General features: G+C 31.4%; 1 protein-coding gene across 2 annotated transcripts in view; it reads left to right on the top strand.

Annotated features, from left to right (window-relative positions):
* The first annotated feature begins 3,210 nt into the window (after positions 1-3,210).
* The window catches only part of LOC143912005 (alpha-N-acetylgalactosaminidase), a 48,655-nt gene continuing 30,536 nt past the window's right edge, over positions 3,211-21,329 (top strand). The window contains exon 1 of one of the 2 annotated variants that reach the window (XM_077431112.1): positions 3,211-3,653. The gene's annotated coding sequence lies outside the window, so the exon portion shown is untranslated. The remainder of the gene's footprint in view (positions 3,654-21,329) is intronic. The other variant, XM_077431111.1, reaches the window with a different exon arrangement.

Here is a 21,329-nt window from a genome sequence, read left to right as displayed (position 1 = left end):
ACGGTAAAAAAAATAGGAAAAGATCTGATACCTATAATTTAAATGGTCTTAGAAAAAATGGTTCTTTGTTTCTGATCGATCAGAAGTACCTCGTGAAATCGGATTTCGACAAAACTTGTGATTTATGTGTGAATCGTGGATAGTTTTGAACATCGCCAGTGCGTGATTAGCATCGGACTATTTCGACATTATTTCAACAAAGAAAACCTTCGTATATTTAGTCATCGTATTGGAAGAGTATTTATTATGATTATAAATGAATGGATCGAGTATAAATTGTGAACAAAGGAACGTATGCTAGTGTGGACTTTAATCTTAAGGTAAATTGTGCAACTAATTTGATATAATAAATTGATAAGTACTTCGCTGTAAATACATTCGTAATACAGTCATATATTTATTATTAAAATTTTATATCACACATCTTATAGGAATCATAATTTAATTCCATTTTATAGTCTAGGCAGACATTTCGATATTTGCTTTATTATTTACCTGGACTGTATTTGTTAAATAAGATCCTATTTCATTGTTCAAAAATCATAATTCGACTATTCTTGTGGATTAATAACAAAAACTCTGTTGATAACTGGCTTACCTCGATAAAATAAACGAATAGTCAAATATGATTTTTATAAGTGGAATTTTATTTAATTCTCATATAAAGGCAATTTAATATAATTACCCCTATTAATTCAATTCAGATTCGTGTAAATACTAGTACGAGCTTTTAGCTCGAAATTTTACCAATTTAAAATTCAGCACACTTCCAATTAACCCTTTTAAACGAAAACAAAAAATAGTGTAGCCAGAACACTATTCCAATAAACATGTTTCAATAGAAAATACTCAAAATAAAATAGTATTAACAGTGGGAAAAAAACCCAAATGTTTCATACGTACTTTTGACTTTTGATTTGAACTGGACGACTACTTAAAGAGATTTGAATGCTGAAAAGTACTACAAATGAAAGATAAAATACCCGATTATAGATTCCAATATTCATTTTGAACAGGGAATTGACAGATTTTAAGACATCGACCGAACAACACCAACCCAAATCTCGGGCCAATCAACATTTTTTATTACCAGATTCGTGTTCACGAATTATTCTGTATTAAAAGTCATACCTCGTCTCTGAACCAAAAAAAAGTCGTCATTTGTCGAACAGTGTTATACATAACATTTGCAATAATTTTATTCCGTACCGATTTCCTACACAGATCTTGCTCTTTATTTAATAACATTCTTGTCCTTAACCAGTTTCGATTTTCAATATTCATAAACATCTTATTATTGTATTTTATTATAGCATTGATTTAAAAATTAAAACATATTTTTTATAATATTGTTAACTATGTATGTGTTTTTTTTATAAAAAATAATAAATAGAGTGATTTAATATACATAGATAATTGTACAATTGAAAACATTCACTTATTTTGAATTTTTCTATTTATTTATTTATTCAATTAATCATGCACACTGGTCTAGCAGATTCCTCCAACGTGACGAATGTACTATACAGATAAAGAATTATTTATTAGTTATTTAAACAGGCACTAACCCACTTATTAAACACAACATCTATGATCAAACCATTAACAGACGCACAGACATCCATGGACAAATTTTTGCAGCGTTCTAATCGGCGAAAATTGAGATGCTGGATTACTCAAATTTTTTGGGATGGGACAGAGTTGCCAATTTTTCGGAACCTTTTCAATGAAATCAGATAAATCGGCAAACTCTTATAGGAAACGATCGACCTGGAGTCACATATCCAAGGTCTGGCCGGCAGCATACCAGATAGAACCCTTGACAACACAATTGAAAGTATTACAAGTTTACCATTGATCTATCCTGCTGGTTAAAATATATATGAATTGTTGTGACAGAAGTATAATGATTTATAATGAAACATACGTAATTGATTTTTATAATTTTGATTGTTTATAAGCCAGAAGTGTGGCTTAATGGTAGCGTGTATGTTTAGCACCAAGTGATCAGTGGGTTCGATCCGCTATACTGCTGGTTAGATTTGGGGGTATTTGTGACTCCAAATCGATCGTTTCTTATCAGAGTTTTCCAATTTTATCTGATCATTGTTAAAACGGTTCCTCAAAAATCATCTTTCCTGTTGTCACAAATCTTCTGTATTTATTGTATGTACAATTTGTATACATATAGTTAGTTAGCTAGTGGTTTTACCCGGCTTCGCTCGATATTTATTATATAAACCAATTAAACATGGTGAACCTTATAGTAAAAATTCATTTGTTCATTCAAAATTCATTCAAAAATTAATTTGAAAAAAATATATATTTTCAGAAATGAATGTTTTTTATATATATAAATGAACCAGAACTGAAAAAATAATCTGGATCCGAAACTGAAACAGGAATCGGGAACCGGAAATTAAAATAGAATCAAGATCTGGAATTGAAACAGGAATTCGGATCTGGAACTGAAACAGGAATTCGGATCCGGAACTGAAAAGGGAATCGGGATCCAGAACTGAAACAGAAATCGGGATCCGGAACTGAAACAGGAATCCGGATCCGGAACTAAACCAGAAATCCGGATCCGGAACTGAAAAAGGAATCGGGATCCGGAACTGAAACAGGAATCGGGATCTGGAATTGAAAATAGAATCGGGACCTGGAACTGAAACAGGAATCCGGATACGAAACTGAAAAAGGAATCGGGATCCAGAACTGAAACAGAAATCGGTATCCGGAACTGAAACAGGATTCCGGATCGAGAACTGAAAAAGGAATCGGGATCTGGAACCGAAAAAGGAATCGGGATCCGGAACTGAAACAGGAATCGGGATCCGGAACTGAAACAGTAATTGGCATCCGGAACTGAAACAGGAATCGGGATGAGTTAGTACAAAAATACTGCAGGACGAATTTGAGCGCCAACAGTTTTCGCGCCGTATTTAGATTTTCCAATTTTTGCTTAACTTTAAACATTTCGATCGCGTTGATATTTTGCAATTATAATATTGAAAGTATTATGAATGCACGTTACATATATTGTAAAAATCGAACGGTCGGAAATGGCAGTTTTCCACGATGGTTTCGAGGCGTGGCACGGGGTGCGCCGTACCTGATTCCGATAATCGTCAAACTTTTCAACGGCGATTGTGTCGTATTCGTGAACGTTCATAAACGATAGTGCAAAAACACTTTTATTTTTACAACACACAGCCAGAGCTGGTGGCAGCTGAACATTGCGTTCACAAGAAGAACACTGTGGGCGCCAGTCGAGCGCAGATTTCTGCGTCGGACGGACGCGGCTCGACTACAGAGCCAACAAAAATTTCCCATTTCAAACTATTCTAACTTAAAAATAAATAAAAAAACAATTCTAAATAACACTCTGAACCATTCCGCTAAATACTATAGTGATTTGATTTAATTTCCAACGTACATTCGGAGCGTTCAATCAATCGGTGCGTGTGTGTTTTGATCACTTTCATACATGTGTGTGTGATTTTGTTGTGAGATTCTTTCGCCGATACATACTTATTATTTTCCTATCCAACTGATAACTCTCGGAAAGTTTCCCTTTCGTACGATTTTTTGCAATCGCATCGTCGCAACTTTTGAGTGTTTTGGTTGGCTGGTGTTGTTTTCCATAACAGGTAAATATATCGTTATGTATGATCTTGATATAATATTACATGTATAGTTTCGAAATCGCCCAAGTTACGAAATACCACCAGTACTACGTATGTATTATATATAAAAATATGTAAATTTATATTCAGTTTGACATTGAAAGTTCACTTTCTAAGATTTGAATCCGAATTGAGGCGTTTTTCTTTTCACCAGTGTTGTATGTGTATGTTACGTTTGTTCGTTACACAATTGTAATGCACGTTTATAAATTAAATCGTAATCAATCATCATTAGCAATTTCTCTAACTGTAGTGTCGTAATCTGGTATAGTAATGCATAAATGTGTCACGTTGCAAATTAGAATGCATTGAAAGCTGAAAACCGTGTCGAATTTTTTTATATGTTGTTAATTTGCATGTTGTGTGTGTGTGTGTGTGTGTGAATCGAGAAAAAATTTTACGGTCGATAATGTTGTTTTTTGATAATTAAAAACGAAGATGTTTGTTTATAATGATAGTGTATTGGCCTATGATAAAAATAGAGGCTATCTTGTTTTATTATATTTAGAATGAGTATAAATATTTATGTCTCGAAATCAGTGCTTTTCAATTAAAAAATATTTACATAAATCTATGGTTGATTGAAAACGCTTATATACATGTTTATTTAACAATTACAATATGATTATTAAATACAAAAAATGATAAAACAATAATGTTGTGCACAAAAACCATTTCATTGATAAAAAATGCAACAAGGAAGTTTTTATTATGCATTTAAAATATTATTACTTTAATTTCAAAATATTAATATGAAATGGAAGCATTTAATATAAAATTGAATTCAACAGAAAATTACACGCATTTTATTTAAAATTACACACACAGAAGTTGAATTATTTTCAACTGAATTGCCCGGCGTTGCTCGGTCGAGTGAAAATTGAGAAGATTCTATAGTTTAGATTTTCAATTTAATTTAAAGTGAAATTACATAATAAATCAATTTCTATCGTTCCTAACTAAAAACTGTAGATTTTCATAACGGAAATAAACACAAAAAGAAGATGCATTAGATAATTTCACATCCATTTTCCTGAATATATTTTAGAATTAGATATATTTTACTGTCTCATATATGTAGAACATAGTTTCAATGAATTAGAAACGCTATTTCCAATATACACCACGGTTTATTATTGATATTTTATGAAAACCCACATTTTAATTGGCATATACATACATACATATTCGTTTGTATTATCTTATTGGATATATGTATCTATAATATATATATACATAGTTTTTAAAACTAGTTTGTGCCTGCCGAGTGAAAACGAAGGGCTTCAGAGACAACACAATATCTGTGTCAAATCGAGCATATAAGGTGTACGTTTTCTCTATATATGTATGTATATACATGACCACTTTTCACAACATAGTCCGACCACGTGGTCGAAGAACAGCACAGACCAGTTTGGGATTCAAGAGCTGTGTGTATTGAAGCGAAATCCCGACCCATAGATCGACATTCGCTGAACCCGGTTTAGAATCCGCAATACTCTCGACGATTCGTTCTCTGAGCCTTGACACGACCGATTAACAAACCAACCCACTGGATTTAATTTTAATTAATATGTGAATAATATTATAGCAAATGTATGGGACATTTTTTCAAAACAGTGTGACCTTCGTGACAGATATTCTTGTGCACGCGAACTCATATTGTCTTTTGAGCAATCAGAGCACGATATAATTACCGATAACTATGCAGGCGTATAAAAAGCATTTTTACTCGCTTTATATGTGAGTTTTTAAATTACACGTCTGGTGTAAAAGTGCTTTATAGATAAATAATTGCATTGAAGCAAAGACCCCTGACACACGATAGCGTCTCGCAAACAATGGGATTAATCATACGGTATCATTATTGAATATGTACATACATATATTGCCCAGATGATACATAATTTAAATGAGATCAATATTTCAATCATATTAGTTTGAAAGACGTTCTTTCTACGACAACAAGCTTCATTAGATTCCTCAGGTCATTACGTATTTGTAAATAGATTTTTTTGTTCGAGTTGTATTAATGATTATACAATATCTGATACACGAATTACAAAATGAATGTTCATACATATGTTATACTTCTTCTTAATTCGTCTGTGATTAATTTTAGAAAAGGTCAATATTAAATTGATTTTAATAAACATTTTAATTGAGATATTGCAGAAATTACTGGTCTTCGTAGGCTCAGATCGGTTTTCATTTATTAAATATGTTAAAAAAACATTAATATAGTAAATCAACTATGCTTTATTGGAACTATGTAGTTAATTTTTTAAATATTTAGAAAGCTGTATCATTGCCCGAAATTACAAGGAAATTAATGTTTTTAATTAGTTTGATTTGTTTACACATTTGATGTGTTTTCGTATCAAATTAAATAAATTTGGTCATCTTGTTTAAAGATTTGTTTATTTCTCATACATACATAGTCTTGTACATCTGCTTTGTTAACATAAATGGAATCGAAAATAGTTTCATTTATTATATCACGGTCATTACGGAAAATTTCATACATTTTCAGCACAACTTTGTTTCAAAGCTGCATACTGATTGTAAGTCAGCAGGTCAACTATTTATCATTATTTCAAAGCGTTATTTTTTTTTCTATTCAACAAGATGTGAGAGCTAATTTCTTATTGGTTTATATTATATAAGGCGACTTGTTTTCGTGTCACATCTTCATGTATACATAGTTGTACGTTAAAAATGGAAAATCTCGACGTTGACGAGTGTTTGCTTCGAATTTTCGTTTCCCTTAAAGGCCAAGGGATTGTCCAAAGTATGCAGTGTTTACACTTTCGCTTGTTTATATTTGAGAAGCACTCGTTTTGTCAGAGAGCTTTGCATTTTGGATGCAAGGCGTGCGTTGGCCAGCCTTGACATCCATTTGACGGTCGTCACTTCCCGTTCGTTCATCGTAACGAGAGAATGTTTGGTGTGAATTGCTCGAAATTTAACTGGTCAGAAAAAACAAAACGCGGACTGGTTAATTTAGTAATGTAATTGCCGACCTTGGATGTTGAACAAGCTTCCGAAATGGAGCAAAGTCTTTGAGCAATCTCTTCGTGCACGCCAGGCCGTCGCCGTTGTGTAATGATGTGTTTATTTTTGAAAAATGAATATAATCATAATAAAGTCATAAAAAATGCTATTACAACTTCCTCGTGGTGCAATTCGACTTCACTTCATTAATTAATATGAAAAATTCCCTTCTTTTGCATTAAAATCGGACGTTTCGAAATTGAGTTGTGAAGCGTGAAAAATAACTAACCTGCACACGTGTAAACAATATGATGTTTTTGGTTCATATTATATATACCGTTATTTTACATAATATAAATACATTAATCATTACCATTTTAAAAACGAAGATTAACGCAAAATTTTAGGCTTGATTAGTACTATACAACTTAATTACATATTCTGTTTATGTACAATGTTTTTCGCTTAATTTTGAGTTGAATCAAAAATGAACGATTTGTTAAACTATTCAATAGGGTATGGTTTTATTGAACTCTTGGATAATTTAGTTCTCAATTAAAGTGAAGGGAATTTTAACCTTTCAGAGATACTTAAGTACATTGTTTACAACACTTATCTATTTTGTATCAAGAATCAACGATTACCAATGGTTTACTTTCTTTAGCAATTTTCATCAACTTTCATAAGTATAACTGCCGCTTTTGGATGAAACTATAACTAGTTGAAAACATATACACTCAGTCAATATATCAATATCAAAAAACTGTTCAAAATCATTACAAATATATGTATATTATATATTGTATAGTAATATTCCGTTTGTTACAGACATTACTAGCAAACTAACCAGTAGATTCTATGACAGAATCACTAATAACCATACTAACACACTCGTGAAGAGTCTCGGTGATTACAACAAAATGCCTATACCCTTCAGGTATAAACACAGATTACCTAAACACAATCTGCTTTAAGTCATCGACTTTAGAGAGTCTTTAATTAATATTATGTATTAGATGTATTATGAACATTTATAAGGATTGTAAATAGGTTTTTGAGCTCTTTTTCCTATTATGCTGTAGATTAATATTAGAATAATGTAATACTATGATTACTAACCAAATTAAATTAAATTGTAAAATAGAAAATGATCAGTAGATCAGTAGCTATTAAAATAGATATAAGATGTATTGTGAACATAATTTCGTAATAATAAAAAGCATTTAAAAATCAAAATATATTGTATATTGAACAAGTTTCAGACAAGCAACTGTATATATTACATATATATGCTTCCTTAGAGCTTATTAGGCAGAATTAAATCACGATTTAAATAATTGTGGTTAACAAGCACTGATTAGGCATAGTATTTAAATTAGTTCCATATGTCGGCATTTGTTCCTTCGAATTTTCAATGACGCAACTTTTCATGGCGAATTTTCTTCGATTTCAGTTCAATATTTTCCCACGCCAACTGATTGATATCAAGGACCTTGAAATAGTCACCATTCATTACGAGAAACGTTGAACTTGTCTTTGGCGGTCGATCGAGAAAGTTTCGACGGCAGATGTGCAGTCGAAAGTGCATCGGGAGAAAATGCACCAAATGCTACATCGAATCAAACTCGTACATATGGGTATATATACCTATACATACGTAGATACATTTGAGTCTTTGTAACGTTAGCCGTTTAACGAGCGCTTTTCTTCTCGACACAATTGAAATCAGACTGATTTTTATTGGGCCTTTTCAACGTCCAATTGTGCAGTTGAACGCGAGTCGTTATTGTATTAAAATTATTCTAGATTGTGGAACCGCAACCTGAATTTTGCTACACTACAAATATAAGTGTTTTAACCTGAATGCGATTACGGTAATCGTGCGTTGCTTTCACGCCCTTAATAGTCGTTTTTTGTACTGTGAATATGCACATAACTTGAATTGTTATTGATTTTCATTGACCCGTAGGTACGTAGAGCGCGTGCACTTTCATTTTCCTCAAACAATACTGCGTGTTCTGTTTCGAAAGAGAGGCGTTTAAATAAAATCCGTCAACATCGACATGTGACCAAGTTTTGCTGCAAACAATGGCACCATTGTGTCTACAAAGTCTAGTGTCCAAAGCAGATTTATTTTGCTAACAAAACATAGACCATATACGAAAATTTATACGAAACTGTAAGTGAGAGTTTCCCATATAAATCCGTGCAGCGAGTGAATAAAAATACCAAGACACAATACGCGACCATTCTAATTGAATTTTTTTAATTAAACAATGATACAGGTTAATAAAAATTAAACAGAATTTTATCTGTAGATATATATAAAATTGAATGTCTGTCTGTCTGTCTCGAATAGGTTCCTAAACCACTGAACCGATTACGATGGAACTTTCAGGATTTGTTGTATGCATGACCAGCAAGCTTACTGTGAAAAACGGAAAAAAATCTCTTAATAATAATATTTATAATTATGATTTTACTGACGCGAAATTATGAAGCGCCAGTATGTATTTAAGGAAATGTGTACGTTGGTAACCAACTTGAGCGCACGCATGCCAACTCTTACATTACATACCACTCATACAATCCTACATATGTATATATACATATAAAATCAATGTTTGTCTGTGTGTCACGTATGCATTCCTATACTTTACTATAATTTAATTTGATTTAATTTGATTTAATTTGATTTAATTTGATTTAATTTGATTTAATTTGATTTAATTTGATTTAATTTGATTTAATTTGATTTAATTTGATTTAATTTGATTTAATTTGATTTAATTTGATTTAATTTGATTTAATTTGATTTAATTTGATTTAATTTGATTTAATTTGATTTAATTTGATTTAATTTGATTTAATTTGATTTAATTTGATTTAATTTGATTTAATTTGATTTAATTTGATTTAATTTGATTTAATTTGATTTAATTTGATTTAATTTGATTTAATTTGATTTAATTTGATTTAATTTGATTTAATTTGATTTAATTTGATTTAATTTGATTTAATTTGATTTAATTTGATTTAATTTGATTTAATTTGATTTAATTTGATTTAATTTGATTTAATTTGATTTAATTTGATTTAATTTGATTTAATTTGATTTAATTTTATTTAATTTTATTTAATTTTATTTAATTTGATTTAATTTGATTATTAAGTGTTAATTTGAAACTGAAACATTCACTTATCGAAACCCATCGAGAAACGGGAATTGCATGCGTTATTGTACGATGGAACAATGGAACTTTCAGGATTTATTGTATACATGTATGAGAAGCTTACGATGAAAAAAAATCGGCCAAAAACGGGAACAGAAACGGGAAAATCGGGAATGAGTAGCATTGCAACGCAATAATTTCACTTAATAATAATAAGAGACGTTAGTTGAGCTCCAACCATCACTAGAAACGGGAGCGGGAACGGAAACGAGAATGGGAACGGGAACAGGAACGGATATTGCATGCCTTATAGAAACAATCAATAAAATTTTGCATGATATTGTTTATTTAAATATTCACTAACTTTTTATAACTTCCCGTTTATGTGCTGCACCCATTTCGACATAATTTTTTGTAAAGAATTCAATTAAAATATTTTTTTTTATTTTTAATACTGAATTCTACATATTATAAGTTTGAATATAAAATATTTTCATTAAATTATACGTTTTATTTAAACAACTAATGCTACGCATGTCAATATAAATTCGTCGCTGCATTAAATCAACAAATACTATGTAGATTGATTTGGTGTTTTGAGAGCAAATTTACATTAAAATACACTATCAGAGTATTATCTATAAATTTTTAAAGTTCAATGTTGTAATACGACCGAACATTATAAAATTGTACGTCTTGTGTTTTAATATTTGATATAGATGCATTGTGCTCAATTATCGATTGGAAATGTTAAATTTTCGTCCGTTTTGAAAAGTCGCAGATGTTTAAAATGTCAGGTCATTCCCATGAAGGCTTCTTCTGTCGTTACGTAAATCGTAAATTCGCATATGTGTAATGTCAAACTTTTTATTGCGACATTTCGATACTGTTTTCCATTATGAACGTGTTTTTTTGACATTTATTTGAGCGAAGAAATTTTTTAACATTATTAATTGGTATATTGAGAAGTTTTGTACTACGAATTGAAATGAATAAGAGGAAAAATTATAATAATTTGTCAATATGTGACAGGAAGCGATTCATTTACTAGATATTGTACGTTAACGTTCCGCATTGTTACACTAAGATGACAATCATTCAAGTCAATCATTTTCATTCAAAATAATCTTTTAGAAAGCTTTTCTACAATTTCAAAAATAGGTTTTGAAAACTAGATACCACATCTTATGTGTACAACATTTTTTAAAACAAACCTCATCCATTTATTACAATATATATTGTATATAACATATAATTCATGAAAACGTCCATACAAGGGAATACAATTTCTAGTATTCTCATATTATAAATAGTTCAAGACTCGGTATTGGTCATACATTCTCAACCAGTTTAATGAATATTTATGAGGTTAAAACTATCGTTTCTTCAACTGGTCCACCTGAAGTGAACATGAACCAATTTTTGACCAAAGCATTCACCCACACTTATAACTTCATAAGGTCACACTTCCTTATAAAATTATAATATCTACTTTTTTCAGCATTGACATAACAATATCAAAGCCTTGAAAGTGTTTTAGATAGAAAACATTTTGGGAAACTCTGCTCATTCACGGATAAAATAGCAAATCATTCCTACATAGACTTCCAAGTCGAGTAAGGTCGCACGCTATTGACACACTTACGTGACGATTTGTTTACAATATTAATGTATTATTTGGATCAGATAATTGGACACAGTTCCGAAAAAAGATTTGCATAATTTTGAACGAATCATCTGGGTGAGAGTCAACTTAAATATATAGCAAATCGCAATTCATTACCATAACCGAGAAGAAAGCTACTGTGCTGACCGGTCGATTAGTATGAAATCGACGGTGAAATTTCACATCTTCCGTTCGTACAGATAAACTTGAATCATTGCACCATTATTGTTCTGATTTTCATTTTCTATATACATAAATACATATATGTGTGTGTGTTTAATTAACGCGATAATTGTTGTAATTCGTTCGCAGTAACGGTAATGCAATTGTATCATAATCGTTTGAGAAATCTCCATTGTAATACATTATTACGTGTGCCTTTAATTGAATTTAATGATACGGCTGAATATTTTACAGTATTCAAATATAATAATTGTAAAATGTATGAAAAAATCACTCTACTTGAGCTCAGTTTTGGCCGGCCTCAAACCCACACATACACTAGACATACTATAACGTATGATTGTGTTAGATAAACGGTCTAAATTTGTAACAGATATTATTCAATTAAATGATGATTTATGGCCTGTTAAATATCTGTATCTTAAAGTAGACTATTTCATATGTAATATCCAATAATAAATATCTAAACGTTTGAATCGCACAAAAATGCTACATGTAAATCATCACACGTACTAGTAATGCGCTTCTTGTATGTTGTTTTCCGTTTCATACATCATTTGATTTATTTATTTATTTCCAAAGCGATGAGTGCACTTGTCAGATACAATACAATTAGTATAAGCATTTTATACGATTTGAATTCATAGAAATATCCACAGTGAATTCATATAGATATGGAGACATTATTGCAATATTTTTTAATATTCAAATTGGCGAAACTCAAGACGCTGAATAACTTACGAGATTAGCAAGAGAGATAGGAAAGAAGAAGAATCAGAAAAATTAGCAAACTCTGATAAGAAACGATCGACCTGGAGTCACGAATCCAAGGTCTGGCCAGCCGCGGGACTCTAGTGGGACTCGAACCCGTGGCCACTCTGCTCGAAAGCATAATATGATAACCACTAGTCCACGCCTCTGTTTAATGTACTTCCTGTATATTATTATGCGTATTTATGTTATTTTTGTACATCGTTACTTACAAACCAACTATACATCATTTCCCGTGCTAATAATACACCCTCTGTATACATATCATCATCTGTACTGTTTGTCATAATTTTTATAGATTTATATTATAAATAATTATATTATATTAACGGGATATATGATGTATATTATATTAATATATGATATATATTATATTAACGGGGAGCTGAATGAGGTTGTCCTATTCGGTATTTCTTTACATCAATTCAGGACTGCCATCAGGCGAGTCTTGACTGATTGATCCATTTCTATTTCTATTTATATTATCTCTCGTCATTTTCTGCACCACTTCCTAAGTTACGGAAGTCGCGACCAATAAGAACGGTTGAGTTGATCAGTTAAGAACTTTTTAAGAATTTATTTTGACATATTTATTTATTTTTATTTTCTCCTATTTATTTTACTTGTATTTCATGTACTTTTATTTATTTTATTTGTATTTCATGTACCTTTTATTAATCTTTTTAGCACACTCGTCGCTTTGGAGCAATCTGTTAGACAAGTGTGCTTGATTAATTGATGTCTTATAAAAATAAAATAAAATAATCTTTGTCCAATTATATTATATCACTTTATGCTTAAGAGGGCTGGACACCAGCGCCTTATCCATACAAACGTATTAGACTTCTCCCATCCTCAATTATGGCACTAGAGAAATCATTTTTTTTATATGCTATGGATATCCACCATTGGGATGCATCTATCGTTTTATTTTTTTGATTAGTTATTATTTATAGGAGCTAGGAGCCGCCAAACATCTATAAAATCGCCTCTTTTTTACACCCACGAAAAGAGTCCAGCGGGCTTATTTAACGGTCGATTTAAACAAAAAATACGCTGATAGATGCACAGAAAATATCTTTCTCATATCGATGATGAATTTTTTTTAAAAATCGGCCCAATTTTGGAGGAGAAAATATTAGAATACGAAACCTCGATTTTGTCGATTTAAAATATGTATTATCTGGTCGAAGCGAAACTGTCGCATTCACTCAATATATATATTGATATATATTGTCGCATTCAGGTGTACAGCCCTCTTAATTGTGCATCGTCCTATTTAGTCATATTTTAGTCTATATGAACTAGATACATATATAGGTATTATGTATTTTGTAAAAATCTATAATTGGGCTCAGATGTTATTTTGTTATATTTATTATTTGTTTTTATGAATTTCTACATCTGAGGCCTGTTGATTTTTCAATAAATAAATATATAAAAGGCCACGCATTTCAGTTTGTCAAAGCGCAATGCGCATGCGCAACTGACAGTGCTCTAATACGTGCAATGGGCCTTTAGCATTAAACAATATTTTAAAAACAAGTAAAAGTATACTGTCCAATGCTTTATTCAAAATCTGATTTAATATTAAAATACCAGGTGTAGTATATTATTATATTATACAACAGTCGACGTAGGGGGCGCTAGTTACGCCACCACAAAACGGTATGCTAATATTGTAGTTTCACCATATCGAGCGGCTCGTTTTATTTTCGTCGTCGATCCAACGCGATAAGAAAATTTCTTTTTAGTCCGCATACAACATAGTTAGTTCTCGGTTATAATTAACTTGGGTTTATCTGAGAGTTAAGTTTGTTTTCACTCCGTTCTGTGGCGGCTGCGTGAGCTCAATAGACCGGTTAGTGTACGAACCTGTCCTAGCAGACACTTTCAGCAAGGGCCAAGTATTCATATCGTATACAATATGTGTATGTATATTATTTATTAGTAACGAGAACTGTCAACAGTGAGGGAAACTAACTTGAAACGACACATTTTCACAAAATTGTCAATATCTTCAGCAAAAAACAAAATATGGAATTTATTCAATGTATTATTTCGTTTCAAATTTTATTTGTGGGATATGTGGTGAGCTAGCTTGCGATAAATAGGCTATCTGTAAGTCCTCATCCACAGTGTATGTAAGTAGATCTATGCCTATTGTGCGTGGTAGATATCATAATTTGATGGTTGCACGTCCTGCCCGCACAGTACTTTATTGGATGGCTCATATTTCAAGAGCTATTAGACTTCTTAATGAAATCGTTGTTGCCGAGCTTGAATGTGATATTTTCCACCTCAAAAAGTGTAGGTTATCAGGTATTGTTTTAACCTATTTGTCTGGTAGCCTGCGCTCATCATTATTTTCATAATTGAATGGTGATTTATAAGTGAATTTCGATCTTCTTTCAGAATATTTGGGCCTCATGGGGATGTTTTGTATTCACGGATGGTTCTTGTACATTATATGTATATCGGTTCTGACTGTTCATACAAGACATTCCCATTCATTTTTCACTTTATATTTATCTATTATTATATGCTTTATGACTACTTCTATTTTTGTTTGAACTTTTGCTGCTATTGTTTTCTATCTAATGTATTATATTTTTACTCAAATTAGGAATTCATTGATGCCACAATTGTCCAAACTTTAATTAAATAAATAAATTAAACAGCTCTTGAACATAGAGATGTATCTACAAACGCATTGGCAGATTAGTTTCAACCAATTTGTCGACTGTAGTGGTTTTTCAAATACCAGTAACTCATCTGAATTGTATTCATAAATGGTCAAGACAAACAAAATAGTACAAAACTAAAATCACATTTGATGAAAATTAGTTTGTTCTTCAAAAGATTCCCAGAGATTTGTCTTTCGCAAGGTTTAATCTCTATCTACGAACGAATAATGAAAATCTATGTTTATGTGTCAATCTGAAGTATCTGGTGTAAATACTCACTGTCATTTTCAAAACCTACAGCACTTATATACATATATTGAGTTGGTGGAACACATCCTAAATAGCACGATATAAATTTTTCAATCTTATTTCTTTGTTTTTATTTTGTGTACATATTTTTTACTTGATTTTTATTATTTTTTTATGATGTTTTTTTTTATTTATGATTTTTATTATTTTCTTATGTTTTTTTTTATTTATGATTTTTATTATTTTTTTTATGGTGTTTTTTTTGTAATTTTTATGATTTTTATTATTTGTATTAAAATCACATTGACGCTTTGGGGCAACCTGTCAAGTCTCTGTGGTATTGATTTTTTAAAATAAAATAAAATAAAATAAAATATCACGTCTACGCTAATTTATCCCCACTCATCTTCTATACATTTTTGTTTACCCGCTATATAAACTTGTGATATGCGGAATGTTTACGATGAGACTTTCAGATTGTTTCACCTGTTGGGGTTAGATTTTGGTTCGTTTGATAGTCAAACGGTTGAGTTCGTCGTATTTGGAATAAGTGCGTACCTTAGGACGAACCTTAACAATGTTGATGTATCGAAAAAATGACACGCGAGCCACGGTTGAGCAACAAGCGTGTCATTCGACACGGGAACTTTCGTTTTCACACGCACCGTGACGGACCACTGAGCCGCGATCACGATCGATCCTTTTTACAGAAGTACATACATATATATTATACACATAAAACAGTACAATACGTATTGCACAATTTGATCGTGGTCTAGTTTGTGCAAAAACAATGCGAATTGTCACGTGTCGATCCATTGTATTCGTGATGGCGATTTTCAGTGAAGATTTCGGTTTTCGCATTGTTGTGCGCTGATTGGTCGGAAAAATCCGATAGCGCCAATCAAAATCATCTGGAGGCGGGGCTTAAAGTGTGTGATTAAATCTGATTGGTCAATCGAAATGTAATATTTCAATACTAATTATTGATTAATCATGGATAACACTATACGATATGTGAATATAAGTTTTTACTATAACTTTTTTAATTCCCTTTGAGTGTTGATGTCTTTTCTGTTGAAAGCCCGCCCGGTGAAAATTTCGTCAATATTTTAAACTAGAATTATTTATAAATCCAATAGAAAGCAGGTATAAAAATTGTAGCTAGTCCAAACAAACCCTAGATAACTACGGTCGAGGAATTTGAGTTTTGTAAAGGTGTGTTTAGACTCTCTAATAGTATATCTAGCAAAAATATAAAATTTAAAAAAAGTCTATTAATGAATGTATTTTTCCAAAACTAGTTTCATCTTCTTCATTGATGTTAAAATGTAATGCTCACAGTCTAAATGCCAAGTCACAATCTAAATCACTCAGCAGTTAGGGATTTCCATCGGAATATTCTGCTATGGTTATAAATTCAGAATTTCAATAAACGTTGACAAATGAATGACATGGATTACACGACCTGTGTAATGATTTTTTTTCAATGCTACCTGGAAAGGTAACATTGAAGATACAACGCCTATTGGCGTTTTTCTATTAGGTTATTAGGTTTCTATTAGGTTTTTCTATTAGCCTATTAGGTTATCGGGGATTATTTTAACCGATTTGTCTGGTAGCTTGCGCTCATCATCATTTTCATAATTGAATGTGATGTATAAGTGGAATTTTTATCTTCTCTCTTCTATTTGGACCTCGCAGGGATGTTTTGTATTTGCGGCTGGTTCTTATATATTGGTGCTGGCTATAGGTGCAAGACATTCCTTTGTATTTTATTATTTGATATTTTCACTATACCTGCTATTATTATAATGCTACTGTTTATTATGATTATGTATAAAAGGTATATTTCGTCTGCTTATATGTATATGTATATATTTTTATTTTTCTCATCCCTCTGTATTTTTTCGACCATTGTAGCGCACTAGGGACTCCTATAATGCCACAATTGTCCAAACTTAAACTTTAAATAAATAAATAAATTTTAAAAAGTGGCAGAAGTCAATTTTTTCAGTTCCAAAAACGCAAATTGTGTTTGAACTTAATTTGAACTTAATTGACGATATATCCAGAATCTCGGAAAAACACAGAATAAACAAATTACAGGCCACCAGTATTTTTATACATTGTTAAACGTAAAAATTTATATTTAATTTATAACAATAAATTATGCCACTTTCAAATATAACGGCTCATACATATATCGGTTGGGTAATTTAAAAATATCGATTTTTTATTAGTATGCTACCATTAATCTTAATCTTCTTAAGCATAAAAGGAAAAAGCTTCCGTGTAAGCCTACGTAATATGACGTCACGTGTCCTTTTGTTAAGTTAGTCCTTGAAATCAATGATTGCATTTGCAGCATATTTCAAATTTCCTCGTTGTCTGCAACATTAATACAATTCATCCAAAATAAATCACGATATCATATAATATTTTAAACAACGTAAAAAATGTATACATTTCAAAGGTTACCTTCAATGATTGTACGCTTTGTTTCCTCTGCGGTCATTCGTTCTCAGAAACACATCATAATTGGCAATAATCCATGTATGAATGTGTAAGATCGACTGTAATACAAAAAAATATCGCGTTTATTCATAATTTATACTGTTTTAATTCAGCGAAAAACCCCGAATCGCATTAAAAAGCAATCTTGCCAGCAGACGCGCAAAAACTGTATAAATTTAAACATTGATAAAACCATAAGTGGCTATTTTTTTTATTTTAACATATTTTTTCGGCAGGGAAAGTAAATTTACACTCGTGCATTTTGTCCAACCCAATAATTTAAAATTTCGACACAACGTATTATTTTATACGTATGTACGTATGTATGGACCATTTTGTATTCGATAACGATACGTTTTGCAATTCCTCGAAAGTAATAATAACCGACATGTCATTGTCTATTTTGACAATGTCATACGTACACACGTTTACGGTACAACAACCTGTGCAAAAGCATGTACTTATAAATGGAATTATGTACGTGAGCCATTGAAGTTTTTGGGCGAATTGGAAAGGATGTTGTCGTTCGCTGTGACGTGACTTGAATTAATGGTTCTGAAATGTTGACATGGACTTGATGGATTCGTTTGACTTCTGTATTTGAATGACTTCAGTCGACTTTTTCGAAAACAAGGCCAATTTTCCTTCAAATATGCACATATGAGATGTGGCTTAGTTTTGAAAATTTAGTTTACTCAGTATTATTCTTACATATGTATGTAGATATTACAATTTGAAATGATTCAATACTCTAATTGAATAGTTGGTAAATAAAATCGTTGGCCTTTTTTATATTTATATACCTCCTTTACGTTTCACTTACGATTACAATTCAGGAAAAAGTTTAAATCTTATCCGATCTGTTTCATACTTTGCCATATTGCTCATTTTGGTCATCAATATAAGTAAATGGATACTTCGCCATTACGATGGTGCAAAAATATCGTGTAAAACGCGTTTGAAATTTGAATTTCTGAAAAGTGCCTGACTTCTATCCAGTTTTTAGTTTTAAACATAGATACCGGGGTCGTAAAATAAAATTATTGGTATTTTTATTCAAAATAATAATTTTATATACAAATTATAGAATAGGTATGTTTTTAAAAAACTTTTTTTTTATTTTTGGTTCTAAAATCTTTTAATCTTCTATATACATATACATATACAAAAATTAATGTATGTTTGTGTGTCTCGAATAGGCTCCTAAACCACTGAACCGATTACGATGCGACTTTCAGGATTTGTTGTATGCATGTTTGGGAAGATTACTGTGAAAAAAAACGGGAATGAAACGGGAAAAACGGGAATGAGTGTCATTGCAACGCTATAATTCGCTGCCTGCGTTTTTCCGACAAATGGGAACGGGAACAAGAACGGGAATGGCAATGAAAACGGGAACGGGAATTGCATGCATTATTGTGGCATTGCAACGCATGCCAGGCTCAGCTAGTTGTTCATAAATGTCTCAATGGATTTATTAATTAATTAATTAATTAATACATCTCGAAACTTCTCGAAATACAGTGATTTTTTTAATAAAAATGCTGCATTGTTTGTAATTAATTGTCTAGGAAGGCGCATTGGGGTCTTCCTGTCAAGCCTTCCTGGTATATATCTATAGGTATATAAAATAAAATCAATAAATAAAGTACATATGCACACAAGGGCACAAACAGACAACTGTTATGCATATATGTATATTTTTTAATACATTTGACGTCGAAGAGTAAGGGCGAAATCACACCGGAAGGAACGCGGTACGTGGTTTTTTTTTAGATACTTTTAAACCTACGAAAAAAATGTGGCATGCCTTGCACATATTTGAGGCACACACCATCCCCGAAGTGTTTTCGGTAAAATTGTATCATTGTATTTATCCTCGCTTGCCAGTATCCCATATTTGGAGAAATGTAGGAGAAGCCCCACAGTGGGGAGCCAAGCACACGACGTGCCGTTCTTCGACGTGCCGAATCTTGTATCAGATTGAAGCGATGACAGCTAGATATCCAAACGCGGCTTTCTACCACCCATTAACAACTTACGTTTACACTTAGCATTGGTAGACGTTACTTTTTTACTAGTATTATTAATAATTATTATAATTATATTTTTTGTTAGTATTGTTAATGTTTGTCTTATTTTAATGTTAATGTTTACAGGCATAATTGGAGAAAAAGTCCACTGATTCTTTTGATATCTACCTATGAATAATAAAACAGTGAAAAAATAATATATATATACATATGTAGCTGATTATCGTTTTTTCAATAGTTCTTACTTTATTTACTAAAAATCTATGTAGAACATAAATACGTATATAGATCATTTTTGTGGCAAGGATTTTATACAACTACAGTCTCTCGTCACTACATAGTAGATACTTTTAAAAGATGCATGTTTTTTTTATAAAATCATATTTTATACAAGTGTTTTATTTGTATAGAGCTAGCACAAAATTTTATTTGCTAAAATCGAAAGTATTAATAAATTGCATGAAGTTAGCCTTGCGATATATAATGACCTTGCGATTAAAAATAGTTTCTAATATTCTCATAAGGATTTATTACACATTGGCAGGTGTTTCTAACTTTTTATATACATATATAGGTATATATTTTCCAAATACATACATACAAACTTAATTGCAAGTCAATGCAGTGGCGAATAGTCAAATGACCCGGACGTGAGGATTCGGCGATGACCGGCACGGGCGCCTCGTGAAAATAAATTCGTACATTATTTTTATCATATGGTTCATAAATTATTTATACGCAAATAAAACGCCCAGTCCGTCGACGACTATAATGAATTTAAATGTGCAAATCGTCGGAATGTTGTCCATCAACAATGTCAAGCCACTGACCCTATTGTACGATTGCTGATATAAAACGAGTTGTTTTGTCTCGATATATAATATTACACCTGTGAGATATATAATGTATAATGGCAGATTTAATTGATAAATAAAACAAAAATATGCGGGGAATTTCGCAATTATTATCGCATGTATAATTTTTTAATAAACCGAAAATAATTCATGTATAATTGCAATGCAAATAGATTTTTTTTGAGGTTTTAAAAACATCCTCTTCGAAATTATTTTGGGTATATTGTAGTTAAGAGTTGATTATTATAGGTTTTTGTTCCATTTGGGTGTTAAATTTATGGCTGTAATATTTTATGCATTGAAAAATCTCGGAAATGTATAAATAAAACAATAAATATAAATGTGTTGTTGGAAAAAAGCAAAGTTCGGTCACGAAACGATAATCACATGTTGTCATGCTTTGTTGGTTATCGTTCATGTCTGTTCGGTTTATCATTAGTAGGAAGCGCTGTGTGCAATTATTATGAATTAGTTTGTTATTTAATTACTTCTGTAATCCATGTTATTCAAGGT

This window comes from Arctopsyche grandis, chromosome 5, assembly GCF_051622035.1.
Source record: "Arctopsyche grandis isolate Sample6627 chromosome 5, ASM5162203v2, whole genome shotgun sequence".
Classification (NCBI taxonomy): Eukaryota; Metazoa; Arthropoda; class Insecta; order Trichoptera; family Hydropsychidae; genus Arctopsyche; species Arctopsyche grandis.
The sequence above is the reverse complement of the archived record's forward strand: the minus strand, read 5'-3'. Positions and strand labels throughout refer to the sequence as shown.